The sequence below is a fragment of the Ornithorhynchus anatinus genome, chromosome 7 (genome assembly GCF_004115215.2).
Source record: "Ornithorhynchus anatinus isolate Pmale09 chromosome 7, mOrnAna1.pri.v4, whole genome shotgun sequence".
In the NCBI taxonomy this organism is placed as follows: domain Eukaryota; kingdom Metazoa; phylum Chordata; class Mammalia; order Monotremata; family Ornithorhynchidae; genus Ornithorhynchus; species Ornithorhynchus anatinus.
In genome coordinates this window covers 20,056,009-20,079,011 of record NC_041734.1, presented here as the reverse complement: position 1 = coordinate 20,079,011, position 23,003 = coordinate 20,056,009, and the positions used below count along the sequence as shown (strand labels likewise).

General features: G+C 45.4%; 1 non-coding gene across 1 annotated transcript; it reads left to right on the top strand.

The window, feature by feature from the left end:
* Positions 1 to 566: 566 nt before the first annotated feature.
* LOC114813428 lies at positions 567 to 704 on the top strand. Its single transcript, XR_003761148.1, has one exon. It is a non-coding gene; the product is annotated as a small nucleolar RNA SNORA7 (small nucleolar RNA).
* Positions 705 to 23,003: the final 22,299 nt, after the last annotated feature.

Here is a 23,003-nt window from a genome sequence, read left to right as displayed (position 1 = left end):
CTGATTCCAGCTCTGCCACTTGTCTGCTGTGTGATCTTGGGCAAATCACTTCACTTCACCATGCCTCAGTTCCCTCATCTGTAAAATGGTGATTAAGACTGTAAGCCTTATGTGAGGCAGGGATTGTGTCCAACCTGATGCTGTAAATGTCTGTTGGATTTGAGGAGGGAAGGTATTCCAGGCCAGAGGTAGGACATGGGCTAGGAGTCAGTGGTGGGATAGAGGCACAGTGAGAAGGCTAGCAATAGAAGGGCAAAGTGTGTGGTCTGGGGTGCAGTAGGAGAGTAGGAGGTGAGGTAGGAGAGGACAAGGTGATTGAATGCTTTAAAGCCAATGGGGAGGAATTTTTGTTTGATGCAGAGGTGGATGGGAAACCATTGGAGCTTTTTGAGGAGTGAGGTGACGTGTCCGGAATGTTTTTTTAGAAAAAAGGGTCAAGGGTCTACTGATTGTGCTGGTCTTTGCCAACCTTTCTTTCCATATTAAACATCTCGCATGTCTGAGTTTGAGAGAAACTTGAAGGCTGGTGTACCAGTAAATCAATTAATTATATGTACTGAGTATTTCCCCTCTCAGGATTGCACCTGGAGAGTTTCTAGTTTTCTACCAGTCTCAACTACGGGAGGGAGAGTCAAGCAGAGGCCTACCCATTCCATTTCTGGCTTGGCCAGTGGCTAGTGAGTCGAAGGCCATCTGCTACATGTTAAAACTCACCTGTGCTGGGCAGAAGCCACATGGGAGAGAGTCGAGGGTGGAGACTCAAGTTTACTGTGCGGAAGAAGGCAATGGTAAACCACTTCTGTGTTTTTACCAAGAAAACTCTATGGATACACTAGTAGAATATTTGCAGATGGAGGTGGGGCATTCTGGGAGACCCAGGGAGTCGCTACGGTGTGGAAACGACTTGACAGCATAAGACAAGATACTTGAGTACTTACTGTGTGCAGGGCTCTGTACTAAGTGCTTGAATTAATCAGTCAATTCTGATGTCATGTCTACCAATTCCATTGTGTTGTGCTCTCTGAAGTGCTTAAAATAGTACTCTGCACACGGTAAGTTCTCAATAACTATGGTTGACTGACTGATTCTGGGTTTCCAGAAGGGGGTGGGTCAGAGTGGCAAGGAAAGCAGAAGAAAGTCTGAATCCAGTTCTTGGTTCAGTCAGTCAGTAGCATTTATTGAGCACCTACCTTGAGCAGAGTACTGTACTAAGCGTTTGGAAATGTACAATACAACAGAGTTGGTAGACACGTTCCCTGCTCATATGAAGTTTGCAGACTACAGAGGAGCTTTCAAGGTTTATGTTTCAAGATCTTCCCACTAGTGAAATTCAAAGAAACAGGAATGGTCCAGCAGGCATTCCAAAGTTCAGCAGACTTCTTCGGCGAAGGTTTCATTTCTTCTTTGTGACTCATTAACCCTGCTTCATGAAATACGATATTCTATCCAGAACTACAAAGGAGATGGAAAATACCTAATGGAACCTTCAGGGGGTGTTTCAATTTGGGTGTGTAATTTAATTTTCACCCCTTTGAACACATCGAAGCTGCGAGGAAAATCAAATAATGCAAAATGGTCACCATTGCCCAACCTCATCAGACCAGTGGGTAAAATATTATTTTCTCTCTCTCTCTCTCCTTCTCTCTCTCTCTCCCTCTCCCCAAACAGAACTGTGAAATAACCAAGCTGTTCCACTTTTCCTTCAGACCCTTGGCTCTTCTTGCACCTGTCTTTTGAAAACCCTTTTCCAATTTCTGTGTTGGGGTACTGCCTTTTAGATTTAGAAAGAGAAGCACTTCTTCTGAGGACAGAACTCTGTAATTGAAGAGGAGATCTAGACTCACAGCAGGTATCCAGGAGTGAAGTGGTCTGCTGAGCTTCAAAGGAAGCGATGAGCTTGCCCCTCAGAGGGAAACAGAAAAGGTTAGATTGGAAAAATTAATTTATTCATATTTATTGAACACTTACTGTGTGCAAAGCACTCTACTAAGTACTTGGAAGAATACAATAGAACACTAAACAGACTACCTTCTCACAATGAACTCATTTGCCTTTCACATAAATCCAATGAGATTTTGGGTTTTTTTTTAATGGTATTTGTTAAGTGCTTACTGTATATCTGTCACTCTACTAAGCTCTAGGGTGGAATCAAGATAATCGGGATGGACACAGTCACTGTCCCACATAGTGCTCACAGTCTTAATCCCCATTTTACAGATAAAGAAATGAGGCATAGATAAATTGACTTGCCCAAGGTTGCGCAACAGACAAGCAGCAGAGCCGGATTTAGAACTCAGGTCCTTTGACTCCCAGGCCTGTGCTCTTTCCAATGGGCCACACTGCTCCCAGTTTCTTGGAGTGCAGACACGAACATTAGTACATTTCTTCTAACACTTCGTTTCCTTCACTTGAAAGTCAATGAATGATTGAATGAATCAACTGTATTTATTGAGGGCTTGCTCTGTGCAGGGCACTGTACTAAGCACTTGGGAGAGTTCAGTATAATGGAGTTGGTAGAAACATTCCCTGCCCACAAAGAGTTTACAGCTTAAAGGGAGCTTACAGTGCAGAGTTTGTAATCATTTAGGGGGTAACTCTCCTAGGATCTAGGGAGGACTATTCAGAAGCTGCTGTTAGGCACCCTGAACAAGGTATTGTATCCCAAACAAGGTAGCATGGTGAAGTGGATCTCGTCATCTCCTACCGCTGCACTATCTCCTCACTCACCAACTCTGAAATCCCTCTCTCTGACCATAACCTTCTCACCTGCCTCATCTCTCACACTCCCTCCCCCTGCAAATCTTCGCTACTGCCCCACAGAGACCTCCGCTCTCTCGATCCCATCCGTCTTTCCAATAGCATCTCGCCTCACCTTGCCACCCTGTCCTCTCTTCCCACTCTCGACGATCAGGTCTCCGCTCTCAACTCCACCCTCTCTACTCATCTCGACTCTCTCGCCCCCCTTTCCCTCCGCCGCTCTCGCTCCACTAACCCACAGCCCTGGATCACCTCCTCCGTCCGCCTCCTACGCTCCTATGCTCGAGCTGCTGAGCGCTGCTGGCGAAAGTCCAAGCACCAAGCCGACCTCACACACTTCAAAATTATCCTTTCCTGCCTTAACTCTGCCCTCTCCTCCGCCAGGCAAAGCTTCTTCTCCTCCCTCATCGACACCCATGCCCGTCACCCCCGCCGATTGTTCCGGACCTTTAACTCTCTCCTTAGGCCCCCTGTTCCTCCCCCTCCCCCATCTCTCACCCCTAATGATCTGGCCACCTATTTCCTCACGAAAATCAACACGATCAGGTCTGAGCTCCCCAAAGTCACCCCTCCGCCTCTCCCCTCCCCCCCCACCAACCCCCTCCCCTACTTTCCCATCCTTCCCTGCAGTATCCTCAGAGGAGATCTCCTCCCTCCTCGCAAGTGCCACCCCCTCCACCTGCGCCTCGGACCCCATTCCCTCTCACCTTCTTAAAACCATCGCCCCTGCCCTCCTCCCTTCCTTAACTTCTATTTTTAACCACTCAATCTCCAAGGGCTCCTTCCCCTCTGCCTTCAAACATGCCCACGTCTCCCCCATCCTAAAAAAACCCGCTCTTGACCCCACTTCCCCCTCCAGTTATCGTCCTATCTCCCTACTACCCTTCCTTTCCAAAATCTTAGAACGAGTCGTCTACAATCGATGCCTAGAATTCCTTAACTCCCATTCTCTCCTAGACCCCCTCCAATCTGGCTTCCGTCCCCTCCACTCTACCGAGACTGCTCTCTCTAAGGTCACCCATGACCTCCTTCTTGCCAAATCCAATGGCTCCTACTCCATTCTGATCCTCCTTGACCTCTCTGCTGCCTTTGACACTGTCGACCATCCCCTCCTCCTCCATACCTTATCTCACCTTGGCTTCACGGACTCTGTCCTCTCCTGGTTCTCCTCTTACCTCTCTGGCCGATCATTCTCGGTCTCCTACGCTGGAGCCTCCTCCCCCTCCCATCCTTTAACTGTTGGAGTTCCTCAAGGGTCAGTTCTTGGCCCTCTTCTGTTCTCCATTTACACTCACTCCCTCGGTAAACTCATCCGCTCTCACGGCCTTGACTACCATCTCTACGCAGATGACACGCAGATCTACATCTCCGCCCCTGTCCTCTCCCCCTCCCTTCGGGCTCGCATCTCCTCCTGCCTCCGGGACGTCTCCACCTGGATGTCGGCCCGCCACCTAAAACTCAACATGAGCAAGACTGAGCTCCTCATCTTCCCTCCCAAGCCCGGTCTGCTCCCAGACTTCTCCATCACCGTGGATGGCACGACCATCCTTCCCGTCCCGCAGACCCGCAATCTCGGTGTCATCCTTGACTCGTCCCTCTCGTTCACCCCACACATCCTATCCGTTACCAAGACCTGCCGGTTTCACCTCTACAATATCGCCAAGATCCGCCCTTTCCTCTCCACCCAAACGGCTACCTTACTATTACGGGCTCTCGTTATATCCCGGCTAGACTACTGTGTCAGCCTTCTCTCTGACCTCCCTTCCTCCTCTCTCGCCCCGCTCCGGTCTATTCTTCATTCCGCTGCCCGGCTCATCTTCCTGCAGAAACGATCTGGGCATGTCACTCCCCTTCTTAAACAACTCCAGTGGTTGCCTATCGACCTCCGCTCCAAACAAAAACTCCTCACTCTAGGCTTCAAGGCTCTCCATCACCTTGCCCCTTCCTACCTCTCCTCCCTTCTCTCTTTCTACCGCCCACCCCGCACGCTCCGCTCCTCTGCCGCCCACCTCCTCGCCGTCCCTCGGTCTCGCCTATCCCGCCGTCGACCCCTGGGTCACGTCCTCCCGCGGTCCTGGAACGCCCTCCCTCCTCACCTCCGCCAAATTGATTCTCTTTCCCTCTTCAAAACCTTACTTAAAAATCACCTCCTCCTAGAGGCGTTCCCAGACTGAGCTCCTCTTCCCCCTCTACTCCCTCTGCCATCCCCCCTTTACCTCTCCGCAGCTAAAGCCTCATTTTCCCCTTTTCCCTCTGCTCCTCCACCTCTCCCTTCCCATCCCCACAGCACTGTACTCGTCCGCTCAACTGTATATATTTTCGTTACCCTATTTATTTTGTTAATGAATTGTACATCGCCTTGATTCTATTTATTTGCCATTGTTTTTACGAGATGTTCTTCCCCTTGACGCTGTTTAGTGCCATTGTTCTTGTCTGTCCGTCTCCCCCGATTAGACTGTAAGCCCGTCAAACGGCAGGGACTGTCTCTATCTGTTGCCGACTTGTCCATCCCAAGCGCTTAGTACAGTGCTCTGTACATAGTAAGAGCTCAATAAATACTATTGAATGAATGAATGAATGAAAAGTGGATAGAGAATGGGCCTAGGAATCAGAAGGTCATGGGTTCTAATCCCAGTTCCACCACTTGTCTGCTATATGATCTTGGGCAAGTCAATACCTGTTCTCCCTCCTACTTCGACTGCGAGCCCTATGTAGGACAGTAACTGTGTCCTGCCTAATTAACTTGTACCAAACCCAGCATGTGGAACAGTATTTGACACGTAGTAAGAGCTAAACAAACACCATTAAAAAAAAGTTTCTCAACTCTAAGATGGAGAAAATCATCAATCGTCTCCCCTGAGGAGGAAGAAATGCTGTAAATTAAGGCCAAAGCACTTGGGAGAAATGGAATTGTACCACTCATAACACTTCCACTCCACCCCTCCTCTACTCCACCTCTAGCTGGGTCCATAACCATGTGGATCTGTGACCTTTGGTCATTTGATATTCATCCCACCCTCATTCCCACAGCACTAAGTACATATCCATAGTTTATTCATATCAATGTCTGTCTCTCCCCTTCTAGACTGTAAGCTCGTTATGAGCAGGTAACGTGTCTGCTCTGTTTTCTGTACTCTCCCAAGTACTTAGTACCATTTTCTTCACATGGTAAGCACTCAGTAAATACCATTGATTGAGTTTTTTATGGTATTAAGCACTTACTAGCTGCCAGACACTGTACTAAGTGCTGGGGTAGATACAGGTTAATGAGGTTGGAACAGACTGAGCGATTGATAATGGCATACTATGCTCTGTCAGGGGCTACTGGGTAATATTATTCCACTATGTGCAGGATCGAAGACTTGCTTTTTTCTTTGACACTCTGATCTGCTTCCTCTTCCTAAGAAAACCCAACTCTCATCTGCTTCCGGGGACCAGCGAAGCCAACTCCTCATCAGCAGGGCTCATAATGGGTCAGTGGCACCGTTTCTCCGCAGCAGCTGAGAATACAAATGAACAAATGGGAAGAGCAGCATGTACCCAGCTGGTAGTGAAACGGACATTCCGAGGGGTGAGGAACCAGTCTTCAGTGAGTTTAACACAGTCAGGACAGAGAGCCATCTGTAGCAGCATTAATAATATGTATTAAGTGCTTGCTGTGTGCAGAGCACTGTACTAACCACTGGGAGAGAAAACACCAGGAGGAATTAGATACTGTTACTGTTCCTTTGGTGCGGGATGGAATGTCTCAATTGGGCATAACCTCTTAGATTCCGGACAGTCTGGCAAACACAGTGTCATCTAGCTTAGGCTGGGCACGGCCCCATTGATTGTGAGCTCCTTGGTGGCAGAATCTTTCTCCAATTTATCTTCTCTACCTAGCCCCAAAAACATTTTATGGTTCTTACTAGGTGCATTAGAGGAACTCAGTCTGTGAGTGATACTGCCAACCTGCCTCCCCTCTCTATCCTGAATGAAGGAAAAGGAACGGTAGGAAATAAAATGCGATTGGCATGGTTAGTGCTAATTTAAATTGTAAATCCATACAAGTCTTAATCCATGCAGGTTTAGAATCTAAAGCCATGAAAATTTCAAGTCTAAACCCATGCAAGTTGAACATCTGAACCCATGCAAGATTAAGGTCTGCAGTCATGCAAGTTTAAGGTCTAAACCCATGCAAATTTAATCTCTAAATTAATGCGAGTTGAACGTCTAAACCCATGTGAGTTTAAGGTCTAACTCCATGCAAGTTGAACATCTGAATTTATGCAACTTTAAACCCGATCAAGTCAAACATCTGAACCCATGCAAGATTCAGGTCTACAGTCATGCAAGTTTAAGGTCTAAATCCATGGAAATTTAATGTCTAAACCCATGCAAGTTGAACATCTGAAACCTGAACCTCTCCATGATTGAAGTCTGAAATCATGCAAGTTTAAGGTCTAAACCCATGCCAAGGTGAACATCTGAACCCATGCAAGTTGGGAAATGCAAAGTGAAATTACTCCTGAATAACTGAAGGTCATAGGGAGTTTTTCTTGAGTCACCTCACTACTCTGAGAGCAGTAGTTGGGGTTACCGCTTCACTCAGAACCTCACCCTCGATCCCTGCACCATGGCTATTGACAGAACTCCCAGGGCTCTTCCCATATTCTAGTCACAAGGTTGGGGTGTATGTGGGCCAGCTCTTGAATTAATCCTTTTATTTCTGTCTTGGTTTGAAATATACTTCTCAATCGATCACTAGTATTTATTGAGCACTTACGGTTGTCTTTCAATCAATCCATCATATTCATCGAGTGTACAGAGCAGGGTACTAAGTGCTTGGGAGAGTACAATGCAACAGAGTTGGTTGGAAATGTTCCCTCCCCCCAGGAAGCTGGAGTTGGAGTTTATGGTCTATGCAAGCACTCTAGGTGGGGAGACAGAGCAGGAAGAGGAGGAGGAGAATGAGGAAGAGAGAGGGGAAGGCGGAGGAAGATGGGAAGAAAGTGAAGGAGGAGAGAGGGGAAGAAGGAGGGGGAGAGGAAAAAGGAGAAGGAGACGGGAGAAGGGAGGAGAGGGGAGAGTGGAGGAAGAAGAGGAGGAGGAGGACCATGAGGAGAAGAGGAGGAGGAGGGGAATGAGGAGAAGAGGAAGAGAATGAGAAGGAGGAGGGCAGATGAGGAGGGAGAAGAGAAGGAGGAGAGGGTAGAGGAGGAGTAGGAGAATGAGGGGGAAGAGGAGAATGAGGAGAATAAGGAGGAAAGGGAAGAGAAAGAGAAGAAGGGAAAAGAGGAGGAAAATGAGAAGGGGGAAAAGCAGGAGGAGGTAGAGGGGAAGGAGTGGGAGGAAAAACAGTAGTATTTATTAAATGTCTACTGGATACCATGCAACATACTGACTGGGAAACAACAGAAACATGGGACATATTCCCTGCCCTAAAGAATTTACATTCCGTTGAGGGAAGATAGACATAAAATATTTATAAATAGGACAATCAGAATTAATAATTGATGATACAATTGATTATACACATAAACACAAGTACTGGGAAAGGATATTTTTTATGGCATTTGTTGAGGGCTTACTATGTACCAGACACTGTACTAACTGCTGGGGTAGACACGAACTAATCAGGTTGGACAATTCCTGTTCCCCTTGGAGTTGGGGAGGAGAATTTGATACCCATCCTACAAGTGAAGTAACTGAGGCACAGAGAAGTTAATTGATTTGTCCAAGATCACACAGCAGGCAAGTGGTAGAGGCTGGATTAGAATAAACAATTATAGATTATAATAATTGTGGTATTTGTTAAACACTTACTAAGCACCAGGGACTGTACTAAGCACTGGGGTAGATACAAGATAATCGTTTTGGACATAGTTCCTGTCCCACATGGGGCTCACAGTCTTAATCCCCATTTTACAGATGAGGCATAGAGGCAAAGGGAAGTTAAGTGACTTGCCCAAGGTCGTAAAGCAAACAAGTGGCAAAGCCAGGATTAGAACCCAGTTCCTCTGGCTGCCAGGTCCATGCTCTATCTACTAGGCCAAGCTACTTCCCATAAAAGATGAATATGTAAGTGGGTTGATGTGTCTTAGCAGTTAATTAGGGAAGGCTTTCTGGAGGAGGCGAGATTCTAGGTAAACTCTTTGAGGGCAGGAATTTTTTGAGCTTAATCTATTGTATTCTCCCAAACATTTAGTATGGTGCTCTGCACATAGTGAGCACTCAATAAATGTCATTGATTGCTTTTCACACAGGAAGAGCTCAATAAATACAACTGATGGATTGATTGATTGGAAGTCCAGTGGTCTATCAGATTTGGTGAGGGAGTGAGTTTCAGGATGAGTGGAAGGAGGGCAACATGAACAAGGGGATGGAGTCAGAAGAGTCAAGGGGACTGGAGCTGAGAAGGATCAAAGAAAGCTAAATGGGGAGCAGTGAGTGAAAAGAATAAATGCACAAATAATAAGGGCTAACTGTTTCCCATGTACCAAGTGCTGCATTAAACCCTAGGATAGATGCAAGATAACCTAGGCGGATGCAGTTCCTGTCCCACCTGAGGCTCACGTTTATTGAATCCCCTTGCAACAGATGAGAAAACTGAACCAGGTTTCAGTGACTTGGCCAAGGTCACACATAAGGCAAGTGGGAGGGCCAGGATTAGAATCCAGGCCCCCCGACTTTCAGTTGCATGCTTTTTTGGGTGTCTTTGTCTGCTACATGATTTCATGTCCTAAGTTCCAGTTAATGAACTGGAGGTTTGGCGGTTTCAAAAATTTGCCACCTTCTTTTCAAAACCATTCCCGCTTATTTTCAAATAAAATCTGTGGCCTGAGGGAAGTATTAGGGTTGTAATGGAAATGAGACTGGAAATGCTTCCAAGCATCGTACAAGTAGGAAATAGCTTGAAAAGACCACTTGCTTTCCAACTATTTTTTTTTATAATGGTATTTGTTAAAGGTCTACTATGTGCCAGTCACTGTACTAAGCACTGAGATAGATACAAGATAATCAGGTTGGACACAATCCATGTCCCACATGGAGCTCATAGTCTTAATCCCCATTTTCAAATGAGGGAACTGAGGTTAAGAGAAGTTATTATTAATAATAATAATAATTGTGATATTTGTTGTGTTTACTATGTACCAGACACTGTACTAAGCTCTGGGGAGGATACAAGACAATCATTTTGGACACAGTCCCTGCCCCACATGTGGCTCAGTCTCAATAATGAGGTAATTGAGGCTCAGAGAACTGAAGTGACTTGCCCAAAGTCACAAAGCAGACAAGTGATGGAGCTGGGATTGGAACCCAGGTCCTTCTGACCAGGGTTATTTGGCCAAAATAAGTCCATTTCCTAAATATGGCTATTTTTAGGGTCCTGTGGGCAGTGGTGATTCTGTAAGAACAAGTGTGAAAACTGGAATCTTGGAAAAAGATCTACAAATATTAGAGAAACCATACCCAAGAGGTGCTCATCCTAGCAAGCAGCAAGTAGTAAATGTCATTTTGTCCTAGTGCTCACTCTGTACTGTGGCTTAGTACAGTGCTCTGAACACAGTAAGGGCTTAATAAATATGATTGAATGAATGAATGAATGAACTTGGGGTTTTTTAGGCACGATTAAAACAGAAACTCCTTACCATTGTCTTTAAAGCACTCAATCACCTTGCCCCCTCCTATCTTACCTCACTGATTTCCTACTACCAGAACACTCACTTGTTTCCTCTAATGCCCACCTACTCAATGAACCTTGATCTTGTCCATCTCACTGCCGGCTTACTATGATTGGTTGATTGGTTAACTAGAACAGATCCCCCTTCCTGATTTGATGAAGAATTTGTTAAAGTGGTTGAATCCCTTGATGGAGATAGTGGTGAACTGATCACTTTCAAGCAGCTAAGGGAAATGAAAAGTCAGCAAAATGCAACAGAAATGAATTTTAGGAAAGCAAATTTAATGGATTTAGGCCACATAAGTTCCTTCCATTAGGTCCTTTCTATGATGAGGCAAGGAAGACCTGAAAAACTGGTGATTCTTCAAAATGACAGTTCTGCTGGCTCAGGAACCAATTGTTCTGTGGACACAAAGGACGGGAAAGGTAACAAGACCTCGTGTTGGCAGAAGTAAAAACTCTACAGAGACCAAAAGGAAAAAGTGACACAAGGAGAAATTGGGTCAGGACACTAGAGAAGAGCACAGAGAAATAGCACAATTAATAGGTACATGTGTTAGGAAAAAATAAAGCTGCAACTAATATAAACTGTAAATATAAATGAAGAGAATTCTCCAATTAGTCAAAAGAAGGTGTCCAGAAAAAAGTCACTCCACCTTTTATTCACTTTTTCAATTGTATTTACTGAGTGCTTACTGTGTGCCAAGCACTGTACTAAGCACTTGGGAGAGTACAAGAGAACAAAAAACAGACACATTCAATGCCCCCAATGAGCACCTGGTGGATAGAACGGCATAAAAAAATCCTGATACCAGAAGATAGTGGGAAAAAATGCAGGTGTTCCATGCATTTCTCCTTTTCTGACTTTGTGAATAAGAACACATGCAGATAAGTAACTAGGAAAAGATCCTTCTGTGAGGAAGGTTGGAAAGTCAAACCAGAGCAGTTAAGAAACAGTCAAAGAGGACCCTATGCGGTGGGCTAGGTGTAAATCATCAATATCTGATGACCTGGGTATGTGATGAGAAGCAGAAGCTTTGGTGTAGAGCCTGTAAGCATTTCTTTTGAGAACTTGGGGAAAACAAGGGAAGTGCCTGAGATCTGGATGGGAGCAGGTGTTACTCCGTCTTTGAAAGAGGTAAGAGATTGGCTTTTGCTGATTGGCAAGTCCAAGATGACCTTCTTACTCAAACAGGATGCTCCTGTCTCCAACCCATTGAGCACACCTGTTCTGCTTTATAGACTTCCCACTCCTTCAAATGGTCCAAACCACATTCCTCCCCTCATTGAAATGTTCTCAAAGGCCACCGCCTCCATCAAAGCTTCTTGTCTGTGTCATACACCGCCTCTGCTCTGTACCCTTCCTCCTCCGACCTGCTTGGAAAATGAGGAGTTGTTGTCTCTGAGGTTATGATTGCTCCTGAGGTGGTCTCTATGGTGGTGTAAGCTCTCCTCCAGCTGACATAGCCTTGGGCTCTTGTTTTGCCTCCCCGTCTCTGAGACTCCAGTTACTATGGACCCTGCTTCCACCCGACTCTTGCAAGAACAACAACCAAATCTTCTAGACAACATGATGCAGAACCAGCACTGTTGCAGAAACCCTATGTGCATGCTGAACTTCAGATTATAAATGAGTCAAAGGTAAGAACTATGTTTCAGGCTCTTATTATAATCTCTCCAGTGCTGAGCAGTGCTTGACATGAGCAGAACGTGTCTGCTAATTCTGGTATGCTGTATTTTCCCAAGCACTTAGGACAGTGCTCTGCATGTATTTATTTAATTGTGTTTGAGTGCTTACTGCATGCAGAGCACTGTATTAAGCACTTCGGAGAGTACAGCATAAGAATAACCAGGCACATTCCCTGCCCACAGTAAGTTTACAGTTTAGAGAACATATGAGTGATCAATATATGTGATTGATTGACATGCAGAAGGTGTTCAGTAGTTAACAATGGATGAGACACTAACAGTTATCAAATGAAAGCATTTCAGATGCTCCAGGAGATCTATAAAAGCAGCATGGCCTAGGGGAAAGAGCACAGACTTGGGAGTCGGAGGACTGTGGTTCTAATCCTGGCTCTGCCCCTTGTCTGCTGTGTGACCTTGGGTAAGTCACTTCACTTCTCTGGGCCTCACTTTCCTCATCTGTGAAATTGGGGACTGATATGGATTGTGGGACATGGATTGTGCTCAACATCTACCCCAGGACTTAATACAATGCCTGGCACATAGTAAGTTTCTAACAAATGCCATTTATAAAAATAAAAATGAGCTTCCAAATCTGGATCAAAGATACTAGAGTTTTTGGGTCTTGATTCCTGGAGATCTTTAAGGCTCATCCGCTTGAGTAGTTATTTGCAGCTATGTCTGGAGACTGGAGATGAACAAAAACAATAAATGCTCAATAAATCTGATTGATGACCTCAGGAACCTGACAGTTTCCTATTTTTGAGCAATGAGGGATTGGGGATTCTGTTGAAGGATGAGATCTATGGGTTGTGCTCAAAACTACTGAGAAGCAGCGTGGCTTAAGGGATAGAGCACAGGCCTGGGAGTCAGATGACCTGGGTTCTAATTCCACCTCTGACACTTGTCTGCTTCTGTGATCTTGGGCAAGTCCTTAAACTTCTCTGGGCCTCAGTTACCTCATCTGTAAAATGGGGATTGACAGTGAGCCCCATGTGAGACAGGACTGTGTTCAACCTGATTAGCTTGGATCTACCCCAGCACTTAGTACAGGGCCTGGCACATACTGAGCACTTAATGAGTACCATAAAAATAAAATGAAAGAAAAATAACTGAGCCTCAGTGATACCATAGTTGGGAAACTCCAACTCCGAAGGCCGCAAAACCATGTTGCTTTTTGTGGGCAGGGAATGTGTCTGATTATTGTTGTACCGCATTCTCCCAAGTGCCTAGTACAGTGCTTTGTACACAGTAAGCGCTCAAATATGAATGACTAACTCAGTCTTCAACTGGTCAGGGATGATTACCTAGGAGAAGAGAGGCAAGCAGGAACAGGACATTAATAAGATTAGAGTTTAAATTGATTTTTTGAGGTAATTAAAATGTCCAAAAGCACAATAAACCTTCTGAAAAATCTGGCAGGGGTGGCATGCCAGACTGATTAATCAAACCAGCTCTCTTCAGAGGGCAATTATAATGTAACAATGAAATTCTGAGTATGGAATAACCTGCTGAAGGGGAGTAGGATGCATGTGGCAAGCTGTCTGGATTGTAGGTATTTCTTTAAGGGACACGATGGATCTTATCAAGGTGGGAGAGCCCCAGAAATCAAATCCCCTATCATTCATTGTCCTGTAGAGGCTTCTGAGAGGCCTGAACCCCTGACGTTTGAATCTGCCTGATTTTGTTCAAGATGGTTCAGTGTGTGTTTAGTCAATTAAAGGTATTTCTTGAGTGCTTACTATGTGGAGAACACACAGTATGTGCAGAACACATAGGAATTTATAATGCAGCAGAGTTGGTAGTTGCAATTCCAGCCCTTATAAGGCACTTATAGTCTACAGGTTGTATTCTAGCTGGAGTGGGAAATTGGATTTTAATAAAAGGCACCAGCTTCTCCCATCACCCGCTGAGATACATCCCCCTAAAGAGAAGCAGCGTGATCTAGTGGAAAGAGCACAGGTCTAGGAGTCGGGACCTGGGTTCTAATCCTGACTCTGCCTGCTGCGTAATCTTGGGCAAGTCACTCAATTTCTCTGTGCCTTGGTTCCTTCATCTTCAGAATGGGGATTGAATACCTTTTCTCTCTCCTGCTTAGACTGGGGACCTGATTATCTTGTATCTACCATGGTGCTTAGTACATAGTAAGTGTTTAACAAATACCACTTATTTTAAAAATGCCCTCAATCAATCAATCACATTTATTAAGCACTTACTGTGTGCAGAGCACTGTACTAACCACTTGGGAGAGTACAGTATAACAATATAGTAGATACATGTCCTGCCCACAGTGAACTTGCAGTCCAGAGGGGGAGACAGACATTAATCTAAATTAATATATTTGGATGCACATAAGTGCTGTGGGGCTGGTGGGGTGAATAAAGGAAGCTAATCAGGGGGATGCAGAAGGGAGTGGGAGAAAAGGAAATGCCGCACACTCCGCTCCTCTGCCGCCCACCTCCTCATCTTCCCTTGGTCTCGCCTATCCCGCCGCTGACCCCTGGGCCATGTCCTCCCGTGGTCCTGGAATGCCCTCCCTCCTCACCTCCACCAAATTCTCTTCCCCTCTTCAAAACCCTACTTAAAGCTCACCTCCTCCAAGAGGCCTTCCCAGACTGAGCTCCCCTTTTCCCTCTGCTCCCTCTACCCACCCCCCCACCTCTCCGCAGCTAAACCCTCTTCTCCCCGCTTTCCCTCTGCTCCTCCCCCTTTCCTGTCCCATCCCCTCAGCACTGTACTCGTCCGCTCAACTGTATATATCTTCATCACCCTATTTATTTTGTTTAATGAGATGTACATCACCCTGATTCTATTTATTTGCTATTGTTTTAATGAGATGTTCTTCCCCTTGACTCTATTTATTGCCATTGTTGTTGTCTGTCTGACTCCCCCGATTAGACTGTAAACCCGTCAAAGGGCAGGGACTATCTCTATCTGTTGCCTATTTGTACATTCTGAGCGCTTAGTACAGTGCTCTGCACATAGTAAGCGCTCAATAAATACTATTGAATGGAAGTCCTCTTGGAGGAGATAAGCCTTCAATAAGGCTTTGCAGGGGGGATAGTAATTGTTGGTGAGATATGAAGAGGGAGGGCGTTCCAGGCCAGAGGCAGGATATGGGCGAAATGTCAATGAAGAGATAGATGAGCCTGAAGTACAGTGAGTAGGTTGGCATTAGGGGAGTGAGGTGTGCATCCTGGATTGAGGTAGGAGAGCAGCGAGGTGAGATAGGAAGGTACAAGGTGATTGACTGCTTCAAAGTTGATAGTAAGGAGTTTCTGTTTGATGTAGAGGTGGATGGGCAACCACTGGAAGACCTTGAGGAGTAGGGAAACATGGACTGAATATTTTTACAGAAAAAATGATCCAGGCAGCAGAGTGAAGTATGGATTGGAGTGTGGAGAGGCAGGAGGTAGGGAGGTCAGCAAGGAAACTGGTACAGTGATCCAGGTGGGATAGAATAAGTGCTTGGATTAACGTGGTAGCAATTTAAATGGTGAAGAAAGGGCAGGTTTTAGTGAAGTTTTGAGGTGGATTTAATAAGAGCTGGAATATGTGAGTTGAATGAGAGAGAAGTCCAGGATAAACCAAGGTAAAGCGCTTGTGAGGAGGAAAGGTGGTGGTGTCTACAGTGATAGGAAAATCAGTAGGCAGACAGGGTTTGGGTGGTAAGATGGGGATTTCTGTTTTGGACATGTTAAATTTGAGGTCATTCAATTATTTATTGAACATTTACTATGTGCAGAATACTGTACTAAGCTCTTGGGAGAGTTCAGTGTAACATAATTAACAGACATTTTCCCTGCCCATATCAAGCTTCCAGCCTAGAGGAGGAGGCAGACGTTAATATGAGTAAATAAGTAATTTGTAATAAAGGTATGTACATAAGTGCTGCAGGGTTGAAAGTGAGGTGAGTATCAAATATCCAAAGGTCACAAATTGAAGTGCTTAGTTGATGTAGAAGGGAGATTGAGCTGGGGAAAGAAGGCTTAATTGGGGAAGGCCTCTTGGAGGAGATGTGACTTTAGTAATGCTAATCGGGTGGAGAAAGGGTCATCCAAGTAGAAATGTCTTGAAGGCAAGAAGAAATGTAAGACTGCAGAAAGGGAAAGAGATCAGGGCTGGAGATGTAGATTTGGGAATCATCTGCCTAGAGGTAGGATTTGAACCCATGGGAGCAAATGAGTTCTCCAAGGGAATGGGTATAGATGGAGAATAGGAGGGGACCCAGAACTGAACCTTCAGGGACTCAGTTATGGGTGGGAGACAGAGGAGGAGCCCGCTAAAGAGACTGAGAATGAGTGGCCAGAGAGCTAAGAGGAGACCCAGTAGAGGACAGTGTCAGTGAAGTCGAGGTGAGATAATGTTTCCAGGAGAAGGGGCTGATTGACAGTGTTGAAGGCAGATGAGAGGTTGAGATTTCAACCTCTATATATCTGTATATAGCTCTAATTTATTTATATTAATGTCTGTCTCCCGCTCTAGACAGTGAGCTCACTGTGGGCAGGAATGTAACTGTTATATCGTACTCTCCAAAGCACTTAGTACAGTGCCTTGCATACAGTGAGTGCTCAATAAATACAACTGAGTGAATGAATGAATGAAAGGGCAGAAGAGATGGTTAGATCCTTCAGGGCAGGGATTTTACCTTTAATTCTTCTGCTTTATTCTCCCCACTTCTTCCCCACCCTGCATGCCTAGTCTAGGATTCTGACCTTGGAGTGTTGTTGTTGACTGGCTGACTTAGATCCTACCCAAGTGAAGACCTGGTGCCCATTTCTTTGTGAAGTTAGAGGCTCCACACAACAAAGGGGAGGTTTGGCCAAATGTTTGGGAGAGGAAAGAACTGGGCAAGACTGTTTGCACAACCTGTTTTAGGAAATGCTGCCTAATCGATTAGGTTCGATACCAAATGTCTGTGAAATTATCTGCCGATCATTGTGCTCTAGAGGCATGTAGAGAAAACACAGTAATGATAATTATTGGGGTACTTGTTAATTGTAGTTATTGAGCCCTTATTTTGTGCAGAACACTGTAGTAAGCACTTATGTTAAGTGCTTATTATGTGCCAAATACTGTATTAAGTGCTCTAGGTAGATGTGAGGTAATCAGGTCAGACATGGTCCCTGCCCCAATATGGGCTCAGAGGTCTAAGGGAAGGAGAGAATTCACATTTAATCCACACTGTACAGATGAGAGAACTGAGCCATAGATAAGTTACGTGACTTGCTCAAAGTCACACAACAAGCAAGTGGCGGAGTAGGAATAAGAACACATGTCTTCTCCCAGCTCCATGTTCTTTCCTCTGGACCATGCTGCGTTTCTAGTAGATCATTTCCACTAGCGCTACTGTACTTCTCTGTACCTTAGTACTCTCATCTCTTAAATGGGGCTTCTATATCTGTTCTCCCTCTTACTTGGACTGTGAGCCCCATTTGGAACAAAGGCTGTGTTCAATCTATCTTGTATGTGCCCCAGTAAGTGCTTAACAAACATGACTATTAATAGTATTATTATTAACAGTAAAACCCCTGAAAACCTCCCTCTTGGCTTTATCAGGAGCAAAAACCTTGAGTAGTAAACAGAACTATTTAGTTTACAAAGCTACCTTGTTTACAGAACTATTCAAGATTCCCCTGATCTGGGCTGTCTTGTTTTTTGTTTTTTTTCCTTTAATGCTTTAATGAAGCAGAATAGAAAGATGTCCCTCCTAGAAACATTGAAGAGTACTGACTGAAGATAGTGTCGAATAATTTGATTCTTGAATGGAGATGGTAGGGAGGGACAGAAGAGGCAGGAGCATGAATGTGTCCATTTATTGTTGTATTGCACTCTCCCACGTGCTTAGTACAGTGCTCTGCACACAGTAAGCACTCAATAAATGATTGAATGACTGACCAGCTATTTTTTAAAATGGTATTTAAGTGCTTACTATGTGCCAGGCACTATACTAAGCTCTGGGGTAGATAGATATAAAATAATCATATTGGACACAGTCCATGTCCCATATAGGGCTCACAGTCTTAAACCCCGTTTTATGGGTAAAGGATCTGAGGCATGGAGAAGTGAAACGACTTGCCCAAGGTCACCCAGCAGACCTGTGGCGGAGTCGGGATTAGACCCCAGATCTTTCTGACTTCCAGGCGCAGATTCTATTTACTTGGCTACCCCCTTTGCAGAGGGGCTGCTGTGCCCTAGCTGTATCTGTTTAGGTATTTATCTGTTCTTTCCCTTATTTATTTATTTCTTGGTTGTGGAAGGTAATGGCTTATGGTACTTATCGAGACTCATCTGTTTGTGCGTTGCCAGGACCAGGTGGTCTCGGAGACCTCTGATGAATTGCGAGAGACACTCACCAGCTGCTGTCACTGTGCGTAATGAGCAAACCTGCAAAAATCTTTATTTCCAATTGGATTGTACCTTAAAGTAAGCAAGGGAGACAGCCAGCAGAACAACCGACCATGACCAACAACCCACATAAACAGTGTGCAAACACAAGTGATTAATGTACCAGTATTTCAAAACATCTAAAGCTAATGAGTCAGATTTACTAGGGTGCACGAGAGAGGGAGAGCATGCTGGAGAGAAGGGAAAAGCTTAATGGGCCTTAATAGCCTTTCTTTGATGCTTAAGAACTCTCCCGCCCTGGCTCTATCATGCCACACCAACCGATAATCAAATCCAAGGGCTTTGAGTCTGGCTACTGCGTTTCATGCCCGAACCCCAGTACCACCAGGACGTCGTGGTCACTGATGGTATGCTGCCGGGATAATGGGTTACAAAGACAGACATTAATAAGGAAAGATAAGAGGGGGGAGGTTTATTAATTTTTCAAGTAAGTTAGGATGCTCCAGGGTTCAGTAAAACTGTAAAGAATCTTGTGAGGGATGAGCAGGCCAGGGCTGATTAATGCAAGTCAGCTCTCCTCAGAGGGTGATAGCAATAATGATGAGATTATGAGAGAAACCGTGGAAGACAGATGAGATGTGGGCGGAATTAAAAGTGTGGCCCCAGTTCCTTTTTGGAGTGCCTGGTGGATTTTTATTTAAAGGGAACAAAGGTTGGCAGAGTTGGCGGAAGATGGTGGGATGGAGAAGTGCATTTTCTTTGTTCCATTGTTTTCCTCGGGAAGCGTGTAAGGAAAGGCTCTGATATCCTCGGAGAGGCAGCTCCTGTCTGGGAGCCTCTTTGGACTGTCAAGTGCCACCCGAACATGGGAGTGTCCTCCTCCCTTCATTTGCCCCGCCATTTTCAACCTGAACCTGGGGATTGGTGGGACACTTCTCATGTCCCTGCTCAATGTCACCTCCTCTGAGGTAGGGATGAGCAGGAACTGGACTTCTCTGACTGTTGAAAGTACCTTGAAAGTCTCTTGGCTTTTTCTGGCCTTGTCAGAAATAGGGACACTAAGTGGTTATTTTCTTGACCGTGGTCTCCCGCTTTTATTTCTTCTTGGCCTGGATCCTCTCTCCCTCCTCCCAGGCTCTGCCTCTCTGTCTTCTTTTGCTGTCCAGTGTCTCTTCATTTTCTGTCTACAAGGCTTAAAGAGAGCCAGTCATTTACTATGTGCTAAGCATTCAGGGAGAGGCAATGAGAAATGTATGGGACTCACAATCTAGAAGGGAAAACAGGTGTATAATCCCCATTTCACAGATGAGGAAACCAAGGCCCAGAGAAGATAAGTGACAAGAGGAGCGGTATGGCTTAGTGGACCTGGAAATCAGAAGAATCTGGCTTCTAATCTCAGTTCTGCAACTCTCAGCTCTGAAGTGAGCAAGTCACTTCTCTCCTCTGTGCCTCAGTTCTCTCGTCTGCACCATGGGGATGAAGACTGTGGGCCCCATGTGGGACATGGACTGTGTCCAATCTGATTATCAGAGAAGCAGCATAGCTCAGTGGGAAGAACACGGGCTTGGGAGTCAGAGAATGTGGATTCTAATTCTGACTCTACCAATTGTCTGCTGTGTGACCTTGGGCAAGACACTAAACTTCTCTGTGCCTCGGTTACCTCATCTGTAAAGTGGGGACTAAGACTGTGAGCCCCATGTGGGACAGCCTGATTACCTTGTATCTACCCCAGCACAGAGTAAGCACTTAAATACTATTATTATTATTAGCTCTTATAATAATGATGGTATTTGTTAAGCACTTACTATGTCTGCACAGTGCTTAGTATAGTGCCTGGCCCAGAATAAGTGCTTAACAAGTACCATTAAAAAAAAGAAAGAAAAAAGACTTGCCCAAGGTGACACAGCAGGCAAATGGCAGAGCCGGGATTTGAACCCAGGTTTCCTGACTGCCAGTTCTGTGATCTTTCCAATAGACGATGCTACCTCTGTACTTATGGTCAAGAGAGTCAACAGCCTTGGATTTGGGTGACTCACTTGGGTCTTTCTAGGATTTTGTTTCTCCTTTCATTCAGCTGGCTGCTCTCCACATTGAGTGGGCACAATTTAGAAATAGGAAGAGTGAATGGCTGGGAGGACAGGGGAAGAGTAGGGGTTATTGGGTGAAAGGGAGAGAGAGCAATGGGATGGATGCTGGAAGAGGTCCGGCCCAGAGACTTGTGGAAAAATAGAGGTGGAGTGATGCGCATTAGGAGCAGGAAAGGCGAGGACAGGAATCAGGAAAGAGGAAGGAAATGAAGAGAAAATAAGGCAGTTGTTAAAATGGATGGGGGAGAAAAATAACACAGGAGGTCCAAACCGGCATGGTATGTTTTGTCTAATTTCCTTGCCAAGAAAGGGGAAGCTGAAAAAACTCAGTTTAGAAAATATATGTATGCCTAGAAGGCCTGGAGTTCACCTCAGACAGTTTTTAACCTTGGCCCTTCCTCTCAGGCAGCTTCTCCCTTCCTGCCATCTCCCGCCTCTGCCCAAGTTCCATCCCACTAGCCCATCAAGGCCTGGCTAGCCAAGTAGAACATGCTTGCATTGTGCTCAGGTTCACACTGTGCATACTGATTAACCCCCTCCCTGCCATCCCAGCGGCCCATGTCGGTCTCGCAAGCGCCTTCTATCGCTATGGTAACAAAGGCACCGTGAGCCCGCCGACTGCTGTGTGATCAAGTTTCCCTGGCGTCTGTAGACGGTGATGGGGATTTGGGCCTATCTGAACTGCTCCATAAAAATATTGGACAATTAAAGGAAGCACCGAAGCTGGAATAAGTCTTTTCCTCCTATTGATTGCCGTGTCTTTTCTTTCCTTTCACGGTGGCAGGAAACCAAAGAATTATAAGCGTCTATCACCATCACTAAGCTGGGTCAGCATTTCCTCGAGAAAACCTGAGTCTAAGGAGTTCCTTACCTGGAGATCAAACAATTTCACTCCCGGATTAAAATCGACCGAGAAAGGTCTACATTGCAGCCAATTTGCTTCATATATTTGAGAGGAAAAAAGTCAATGGGGCCATTAGCTAAGTGAGAAGAGTATTTTAAAAGTAGGAGAAATTGGCTGGTTCACCCACAGGTCTCAAAATGGCTTTAGCAAAGAAACTAGGATGTGAGTTTGGACTAAAGGCTTCTTGGATTTCCAGATGATTTTGTTCCAAACACTCCTCTCACTTGTTTCGAGGGAACTCTTCTCCAGTATCACTAGGTAAGGGCAAAAAAGCCTGGGTCTAATTTTTTTTAGGGGGGTATTTAAGTGCTTACTATGTGTCAGACACTTTTCTGGGCGCTGGGGTAGATACGAGTTCATCTGATAATAATAATAATGTTGGTATTTGTTAAGCGCTTACTATGTGCCGAGCACTGTTCTAAGCGCTGGGGTAGACACAGGGGAATCAGGTTGTCCCACGTGGGGCTCACAGTCTTAATCCCCATTTTACAGACGAGGTAACTGAGGCACAGAGAAGTTAAGTGACTTGCCCAAAGTCACACAGCTGACAAGTGGCAAAGCTGGGATTTGAACCCATGACCTCTGACTCCAAAGCCCATGCTCTTTCCACTGAGCCACGCTGCACATAGTCCCTGTGTCACATAGGGTTCACATTTGAAATAGGAGGAAAAACAGGTGTTGAATCCCCATTTTAGAGTTGAGGAAAGTGGGGGACAGAGAAGTTAAGTGACTTGCCTAAGGTCACACAGCAGGCACTAGGTGGAGTCGGGGTTAGGAAGCTGGTCCTCCGACTCCCAGGCCCGTGCTTTTTCTTCTAGGTCACGCTACTTCCTAGGAGCTTGTCTGTTATACTGAGAATTGGGGTGAGATTGATTCCTTGGTTGATGCCTGATCCCAAAGTGAGCATGGGGTAGTTCTTTAAAGCTAGCTAGCAGTGTTGTCTAGTGGAAAGAGCCTGGGCCTGGGAATCAGAGGACCTGGGTTCTCTCTTCTCAGCTCTGCCAATTCCTTGCTGTGTGACCTTGGTCAAGTCACTTCACTTTTCTAAGGCTCAATTTAAAATGGGGATGAAATCCCTGTTCTCCCTCCTACTTAGGCTGTGATCCCCAAGTGGGATAGGGACTGTGTCCAACTTGATGAACTTGCATCTACCTCAGCTCTGAGAACGGTGCGTGACACTGTTATATACCATAAGAGTAATAACAATTGGGCTTATTAAGCACCTACAGTGTGCGAGACATGGCATTAGGCTCTGGAGTGAATGCAAGAAGATCAAATTAGGGTCCAGTCCCTGTCTCTCCCCATGGTATGCTTCCCGGAAGTCAGGTGTTTCAGGATGCTGCTATTTCACTTGGCATTTTCTGTGCTAAGAGAAGGGCTGCCCTGTGTGCTGCTTCTACAGGGGTGAGTCCTTTGTGGGGATGCCCTGAATGTCCTCTCTCTATAATTTGCTTTCCCCCTTTCGCACCCTGAAGAAGCATCATGGCCTAACAGAAAGAACACGGGCCTCCATGTCAGAGGACCCGTGTTTAATTTTGACTTTTTGAATGTTATTTGC